Here is a 9,250-nt window from a genome sequence, read left to right as displayed (position 1 = left end):
TGTTCTCATTGTTCTGTGGAGATGCATAATGACCATAATTATGAACCACATGAAGTTATAGCCAGAGTATTCTCTTGGCAGTCTCCGACGGTGAGAAAGCCATACAGCATAGATGTGAACTTTCACAATAAAGTGATTCATCAAACATTGATGAACAAGCATTTTGGTTGTCCATTTGGAAGGAAGCATTTGGGGTTTTCTGAAGGTCAGTAATTGACAATCTTGTACCAGACGTAATAAAAATTAGGATTCAAGCATATTAAAACACAAAAAAATTAAACTAGGATTGGTGGGGGTTGCGCGAACGCAGGCCCCCTGGCAACAAATAATGACGTTGGCTCTCCCACGTATGGGAGACCATAGATTGGCACCCCTCCCAAGTGCAATGGAGGTCACCGATCTAGGCCATGGGCCTTCTTGATCGCCCAAAAACCCCGTCCAGGTAAGTATGTTGCAGTTTCACAGGTCCAGATTCTTTGTACCCACTCTCGCCTCCTCACGTTCTACATGTATTCCATGTGGGATGACTGGGATCATCTAATCAGACATACCAAAAATCACCAAAACCCCCCTTCAGAAACCAAGGGGTTCACTTTAATTTGTGACTTCTGTTGTCACAACATTTGTTGGTTTATTGCTTAGATTTTCTTGCATGGTCTGGATTTGACAGTCCTTTCCTTCTTAGAGTTAAATACAAGGACATACAAACTGAGGCAAATGAATGGGATGGCTGAACTAGTCATGCTTGTACACATGAAATTAGGTTAACATTGGTGCTTCAGTAAAACCCAACTTAGTTATTGTGCTATCAAGATTGACACTACCTGTACTATAGGAGATATAGGAGTATGCTTTATAGCTTGCCCTTTCACTAAAATAACTGACTTTTGATGCAGAATGAAGTAATGAACAAAACTGCTACCACTTCGATCATGTTTTAAGATATTCCATGCAATCGTGCAAACAGTAGCCTGGAAATCTTCTAGCAGATAAGCTGTGTCTATTTATATACCTTGATTTCTAATTTTAGAAGAAAAAATGATGTTAAACAACAGCAGTTGAGTCGACTTGACTGTAGTTGAACTCACACTCCTAATTAGTGAAACAGATCTGCTGAGATACATGTTTCCAAAATTGATAGTATTGTGCTGCAGAGAATGAACTTTGTTATATCACAAGAAACACGATATAAAACCAGATATTATAGATTTTGCCACTTTTCTTCATGATGGTAATTGGCCAGATATTATAGATTTTGCCACTTTTCTTCATGATGGTAATTGGCAGCTAGCAGCCGAGAGCGTATTCAGCGCACCCGTCCATCTCCGCCGTCCATTTGACGTGGACTTTTGACTTTTTCAAAATGGACGACGGAGATGGACCTAGCAGCCTAGCAATATCATTGAAGAATGAAGCTTAAATTGCGAGCGACGCATCAGACTAAAATATTTTCCTTATGTTTCTACAGTTAAACCACAATTATGTACAGAGTACGAGCTCCATCAGTATTCGTAAGGGTTTTAAAATATATTAATCTGTTTTTACTTAGGAAAATATCTTATCAACCTTTGTTTAACTATTGATCTTTAAAAATTTAACTAGAATTGTAGAGCTTTACCCCGGAGGGAGCCCTTCCAGAAATTCTCGAGGGCACTGAGATTAACCCAGGCCCAGGAGGGGGTTTGGAAATAGTTTTCAACCAGCAATAGACGCGCCTCGGTTAGAACCTCATTAGCTGCGTCATTGCCCCAAGCGCAAAGATGCTTAATATTTTTGTCTGCTTCCCTCCTTATATCCACTGGCCAACACAGCTTTTTCCTCTCCACCGATGTGGGATTATCAATTGTATCCCTCCATTACTTGTACTCTAATCGCTACATAAACCTTTCACGCTTTGTCATTTGACCCCAGTTGTTGATGCACCGCATATTTCTACACGTCTACTTTGGCACGTTCCTCTTCTTTCTCTTCCAAAGATGGCTCTTGTGTATCTTCCATCTCCTTTTGTTGTGTGTTTGCGTGCTTAGCAAGATACATACATAATATTTGTACACAGACCTGTATTGCATTGTAGAGAATTCACAGAGATCAAATTTACTTACAAATAAATTCCAACTAGCGTAAAGACCCGCGCTTTGCTGCAGTTTTTTTTTTGCGTATAGGCGAATCAGAAGAATTGGATACCGAAGAAAATTCATGTACCTTACATTATGTCACTTTAAAGCAAATAAAACAAGGTTACAATGTCAATAGGGAGAAAGTGAAAAGTTACATATATAGGAATATAGACTGAAACTTATGTCTTAAATATATTGCAGATTTTGGAAATTGAAGCTAGATAGATCAGTGGTTAAGTATCCTTTGACAGAATAAACAAGCACATGTTTTCTATTATTTAAGGTTAACCTTTGCTCTTAAACGCTGATATAAACGCGAAGGGGCGATTATCTCAAGTCAAAGGATGCAGAAAAGCAATACAAGAAGAAATCACTCGGCATTTCAAAAAGAAAAACTGGAAGTCACTATGGCATTCAAAAAAAAAAAAAACTGGAAGTCTGGAAGTCTGGAAGCAATAATATGTAGTGTCCTAGTTTAAATACAGAAGTAATGAAAAGTTTAGAATAAAATATGAGTTCACAAAACAAAGAACGACGAAAAGAGAACTTCATTGCAGGGTAATAATATTTATTGAAAAAAAAAAATTATTGATGATCTGGAAAACTTGTTTCAAATGACATGCAAACAAATAGAAATCCAATCACTGATTGATTAGAAATTCAATTACCCACAGATATACAGAATCCCAAGTCCCCAATACCCACAGAGAATATGATCGCACTTCAATTAAAAGCCATGTAAAGTATCAAGTTTCAGGAATTGAGATTTATATATGAGAAACAGTTGGAAGACAAAAACTCATGTCTGTGAATAAGTAAAAATCCATTTATAGTTGGACAAAAAAATGGACTCCCTCGGGTTCAGATCTTTCCATTTGAAACCATAACCTTGGATGTTGACATCAGAAGCACAAAGCACACAGTGAAACAAATAAAAATATACCCTGAAATAAACTGAAAATTATACAGCGCATCCGTCCATCTCCGCCGTCCATTTGACGCGGACTTTTGACTTTTTCAAAATGGACGGCGGAGATGGACGGGTGCGCGGCGCACCTGGGTGCGCTGAATACGCTCTCGCTATAAACACATAATTTGCAGCAATATCAGTTTGCAAACTTCCAATTCTTTAATAACCATGACAGGTCTACAACAGTGGAACTCATAATCTATATTACGGCACAATTATCTCTGATCGATCAGCATATACATGTGTACTAATCGCCTTCGTTATGTTTGGAAAAATGTAAGATGTGGAAATTAAGTGCCTTAATGATTAATGTGGAGTTCCCTCTAAAACTACTATGATCTATATAATCGAGTGCTACAAACTTCTCCTTAAGTATATGAAAATATTATGTTTCCCTTTATTTGTACTTAATTTCCCAAGGCATACATATTTTGAGAGTTAAAATCACTTCTCTCATATCAGTCATATGTTTAGAATGTATGATTAATGTTTTCCTCATTATATGCAGGTCGGTTCATTGGAACAGATAAGAGAAGTGCTAGCTTGAGAAGAAGAGTAAAAGAAAGGAGGAACATCTTTTGTGCTTTAACCCTTAAGATATGCTGAAGTACCAAAAGGATCTATGGAGAACTATTACCATAATTTGGGCATCTATTAACATGGGGAGCATGATCAATCATGATCAAAGATACCATGAGCTACCAGGCCAAACAGTATATCTTTAAGGGATCCCATCAGAGACAGCCATGACAGAAACAAGGCCTAGATAGCTACTTCAATTGTATCCCTAGCCTTCTGCTTTTGTTGCAGTGCTGTGCTAATAAAGTAAACATATTTATGGCTCTCAAAGGACCAAAGATTGTTATGAACATTGTAGGGGCACCCAATGAGGTGCACCCTTCCAAAAATAGGCATATGCCACTTAAAGCGGCGCATACGGTATTCTTTAGTAAAAGGCGAAAGAATAGTTTGCTATGTGCTCAACACATGGCTCCGTGAGTTGAGCAATGCCTAGGCTGCTTCAATTTATGCATTTGTTTCTCTGATCATAGAAAAAGCTAATTGTCAACTTATAAATGTGGGATAGGTCATGTCTACCGTCCAACTTACTAACCTCATCAGCTATTACACTTCTTTTTCAGTTTTCTCCCTCCTTAATTCACTTCAAGGCAGACTTGGTTAAAAATGGATCAACACATTTACTCTTGTTTTCAACCATATGGAAAAATACACAAGAAACACCAGCATGTTGTTTGTTCGCATTATTCTTAAGTCTTAACCAGTGGCCTGAACAATTAAGACAAGTTTTAATGCATTATTGAAAGCCCTCGATCAGGTTTGACATTGTCTGTCACCTGCTTCCCAAGATCATATTCACATACCCTCGAGTGTCCTTTCTTTGCCTTAGTAATCAACTTCTCATACATTAGCTAAGCTTATCTCGTTTGATCTCATCGTCTACAATAATTGCTTCCACAATATCACCTTCCACAGGAATCGCTTCCCTAAATTCTTCAGTACACGATACACTAACACTCCTCGCCTACCTAATCATGCAGAACTCACTACAGTTCAGAACTCACTACAGCTTTACTCAGAGTTGGAGACCTAGGTTCCCTCATAGTTGGTTCTATAATTCCATTCCAGGTCAAAAAAAATGATCATTTTCTACAAATGAAAACTGAGGTTTAAGAATAAAATTTACAGAAACCTACAAGAAATTAGGAAGCGGAGAAGTAAACGATTTAGATTTAAAGGCAGGACTAAGGAGAGAGCATAATAAGAATGAACTGAGATTGGTAGGGTGCGCCAAACCTTGCTGTAGTGCCACGCAAGAATGACACGTGAGAGCCCCAGTAGCAAGCTACTGTGACAGACTCTCCCTTTTAAAAAATTAATTTAATATCGTGTGAACCATTAGCCCACATATCAGATATTAAACTGATAAGAACAGATACTACACTTGATCTTAGCCAAAAGGCCGAGAAAGGTATGCTTCTTTCATTCTCGTGCTTCGCCTTTTATACTCTCTTGGGCTTTCATACTTCACAACAATGCCAATGTGGGACTACGAGCTATTCCTGTTACCCACTCTTCTTAACACAATCGATGCACATTAACACTAAATGGTGTAAGACACAATCTCACCCTCATAAACGATATAAAATTCAGAGCTGGAATCTGCATTAACAGCTGTAAAGAAGAAGATATATGTACGACATTGAGATGTGAGAATCCCACATACAGAGTGAGAAACAATCTTGCTGCTCATGTTATGATCAGAATTCAGAAGATAACCATGGAAGCAAATTTGCTCCCCACCAATTCCTCCCCACCCCTTTAGATGAATGCCAAGTGTTAACCAACTCTATCCCTTGTTTCAAACAGCTACAGTTTATTAATCTATGAATACAGAGTTCATGGCTACGAATGTCAACTTTGAACAAGCTCTGCGTGTGTTATACTATATAATATATAGTCATCATCATGACCATCATCTTCAACACTCATGAGGTGGAGTTCATTGTTGCTTAGATAGTAGTGGAGTTGAAGCTGGAAAAAATTTAGCTGCCTATTTCAAATATTTACAAGATCAGCACGCACCCCACAGGCATTTTCTTAGTTGCATCTTTCATTAATGGTGTAGAAGAATCAGTTTATGTAGGTCCTTTTAGTTTCACACTTAGAAATAGTCCTTCTGTGATGCTCCATTTGCTACAGCAGCTGCATATTCCTGTGCTAGCGAGAGTCTGATAGCTAACGCACTATTTTTTTTTTTTTTTTTTTTTTTGAGGATGATCATTTTAGTTTCTTTTTGCTTGAGTAGTTGATAACTTCGTATGCATATGATCCTTGGAAAACCATATCCTCATCTAGGACAATTTGGTCTATCTATTCTTTACCAGGCAAAGCCAAATGATTATTTTCTTTTTACAGACCTATGGGAAATGATGTGACCAATAGCAAAACTATTCAAGTTAGCTGCAAGATTCAAAATGCATACCCCATCTGGTTTAGTTTCTAGACCTTTTACGTACATGTTCATTTAGAATTGGAGTGAGGGAATCAAAACTAAAAGACAGTAAAATTTTGATGCAGAATTGATAAGGAACAGGGTGAATGATAAGTACAGACAGTTGAAAGTTACGCTAGCTTGACGTTTCTGATAGGGACTGAGAATGTAAAGCATATCTTGACACTTGAGGTTTCTGATAGATACTGTACCAGCTACTATTTTTTTTAGCCGACTCAAATTTACTATGTTAATTAACTTTTGTATTAGAACAGAAGTAGATTTTAAGCTGATGAGCTCCCAAATAATAGTAGATCAGGCCATATGCTTAGTTCTAAATGAGTGTTTACAGTACTGGCAGGTAGTTTTTTTTTTTTTTTTTTTTATTTTTTAAAGTGATTCTAAAAGTAATTAACCTGAAGGATGTGAACTCGCGGACATTATGATAACATTCACAGATTCAAATGTTCACCACTCTTTAAAGGCAACCAACATTCAAAACAAAAGCAATGAAAGTTGATTTTCCCTAATACAGAAAATACCTGGACTTCAACAAACAAACAAATGGCCAAAAAACTAACAGATGCATTCTATCTTGAGGAGTGAGTAGATAAACAGGTCAAATAACCAGTAAAAAGCAGGTCAGTATTGAGACACAGGCTATCTGACACAATGCTGACCAAACTTTACCTCCGAAAGCTGAAAAGCCAGAAGTTTTATAGAAGGTGAAAATTGTTATTCATATATTTTTCAAAAGAAATACAGAAAGGAATAGTTTATGTTAAATTTCATTTATATTCTTATGTTGATACAGCCCCAAGTGCAAGGATTAACTGTCTCTGCTCTCTTTGTGGATTGTATCCAAGCACTCGTAAGATTAATTACCTAATCACAGGAAACAAACATAGCCAACCAACTTCAAACTTAATTTGACACTCCAAGTTCATGTTCGGGCTACAAGGACTGAGAAGAACAATGACTAACGGGGCTATCACTTAATATGATAATATCAGTGAGAACAATGTATCTCATCTGCTCCCATATTCACAACAACGATATACTTGAACTTTTGTAACTTGAACAAAGAGCAAAGGGAAAATCACCTTTGCACTGTTGTAACTTGAACCGAATTTGGTAGGTTTGCAAAGCTTTGCAGTGATGCAACACAAGGATGGCATCGTATCAAAACAAAACAAAAAACAAAAAAACACACACACAAGGATGACATGCATAAATCCCCAACAGCAAAGCTACTGTAGTGGTAACCACCTCCCATCAGAAATTCAGATATATGCCTGCCTAGTCCACATCTGGACTATAGAGTAGAGGGAAACTACTTGTATAGCTACTTGGTAGGATACTTGGATATAAATATAAAATATCTGATAGCTGAGGCCACCAGTTAAACTTCGTACATTGCCTGCGACCAGTATTGTAAAAGGTACAAAGGAATTGTATTGATATTTAATTCATAATATTGGACCGCAGGTTGCTGGTTTAGGGTATTGGCGGCAACATGTTCAAACTTTTAAGGACTAGAATCTGAGGGGCACCCACAGAGGTGCACCCTTCCAAAAATAGGCGTATGCCACTTGAAGCGCCGCGCACACGGTATTCTTTAGTAAAAGGCGAAAGAATAGTTCGCTATGTGCTCAACGCGTGGCTCCGTGAGTTTATTTGAACCAGGATGCTCCAATTTATACTATTCGCACTTGACAGTTTCACTTCATCAGATGTGGGACAGGTAGACCCAAAACTTACCGCTTCCTGCTCTCACTTCTCCACAGACTACCCGTTTCAGAGAGGTAAGAAATGGTGTTAGTTATTGATGCTGTAATCACAGATTAACTAAATGTACATGTAAGTCTACAAATAAAATATTTTGATCCTAGATCAACCGATATTATTGCTGTAACTTAACTCGATGCGAGGTAGTTACTTCAGCTTGTTTATAGCTTCTAAGTATAAGGCTCTACTTTGCCCGAGTGGTTTTATACTTCTATTGAATATTGACTGCATTCTGGTCAGAATCTCTAGATTACATATATAGTACGTAATACCTGAAGTCCTGAACCCGAGAACCCTTCAAAAAATTCCTTCAAGGTCCTCTCTTTGCTGGTGTTAGTATGGGCCATCATCACCATGTCTGGCATCAATCTCACATCTGTTAGCTTGTCTTTGATCACATATTCCTCACTAACAGCTTTTAGAACTATCACCTTCCCTTTTTCCTAGAGCATTTATTCAGTATATGGATGCACTCCAAGCTCAATGGCACATCACCTTAGCTCATATATCTGAACTTCCACTTTGGCGGGTTCCTCTTCTTTTTCTGTTTATTTTCCATCTTTTGTTGTTGTACGTGTGTTTGTGTGCTTGGGTGCTCGTTCTATTCTAAGATATATACACAATTATTCGAGTAATCACTTTCATAGGGATATTACAAGATCAAATGACTCATTGTTTCCAATCAAATGACTCACTTTCATACATTCTGACTCAACAGATCCATCACATCCCTTCTCATAGCGCAAAAGAGCTCCATTCTCATCAGATCCATCAAATTTTTATCACATTGCACAGTCCCCGTTAATTTTGATCAGAACATCAAACCCCATTCACATCATGGTAAGATTTGAAATATCAAATGCACAGGCACTGTATTCACTCACTTCGCTTGGAACATCATCATCTGGCATCCTTGCCCCCATTTAAGCTTGCTTTTTGATTCAACGCCAGATGTTCGTTCGTTTCTGTGGTCAAGGCACAAAGGCAGCTAAAATTAGAACTACGCGCAAAACAGGAGATAACAGTGACATTTTAACACAAAACAGGAGATAAAAATTCTAGGGCTTCACCGCTATTAGTCAGAAAAACAGTTTAACTAAGAATTGTAGGGCTTTACCCCGAGGGGAGCCCTTCCAGAAATTCTCAAGGGCACTGAGGTGAACCCAGGCCCAGGAGGGGGTTTGGAAATAGTTTTAGAAAATTTCATAAAAGTCTCATTTGAAACATTTTATCCTTCGTAAGTCCACCTTATATTTTTTACCTACATAAGTCCACTTCAAAGCTTAATTCTATCAGCTTACATTTTTGTTATACCGAAACTGCCCTCCTCTCTTTATACTGAGTTTTTCCTCTCTCTCTCTC

This window comes from Fragaria vesca, linkage group LG2, assembly GCF_000184155.1.
Source record: "Fragaria vesca subsp. vesca linkage group LG2, FraVesHawaii_1.0, whole genome shotgun sequence".
Classification (NCBI taxonomy): domain Eukaryota; kingdom Viridiplantae; phylum Streptophyta; class Magnoliopsida; order Rosales; family Rosaceae; genus Fragaria; species Fragaria vesca.
Note: the sequence above shows the minus strand (reverse complement) of the source record.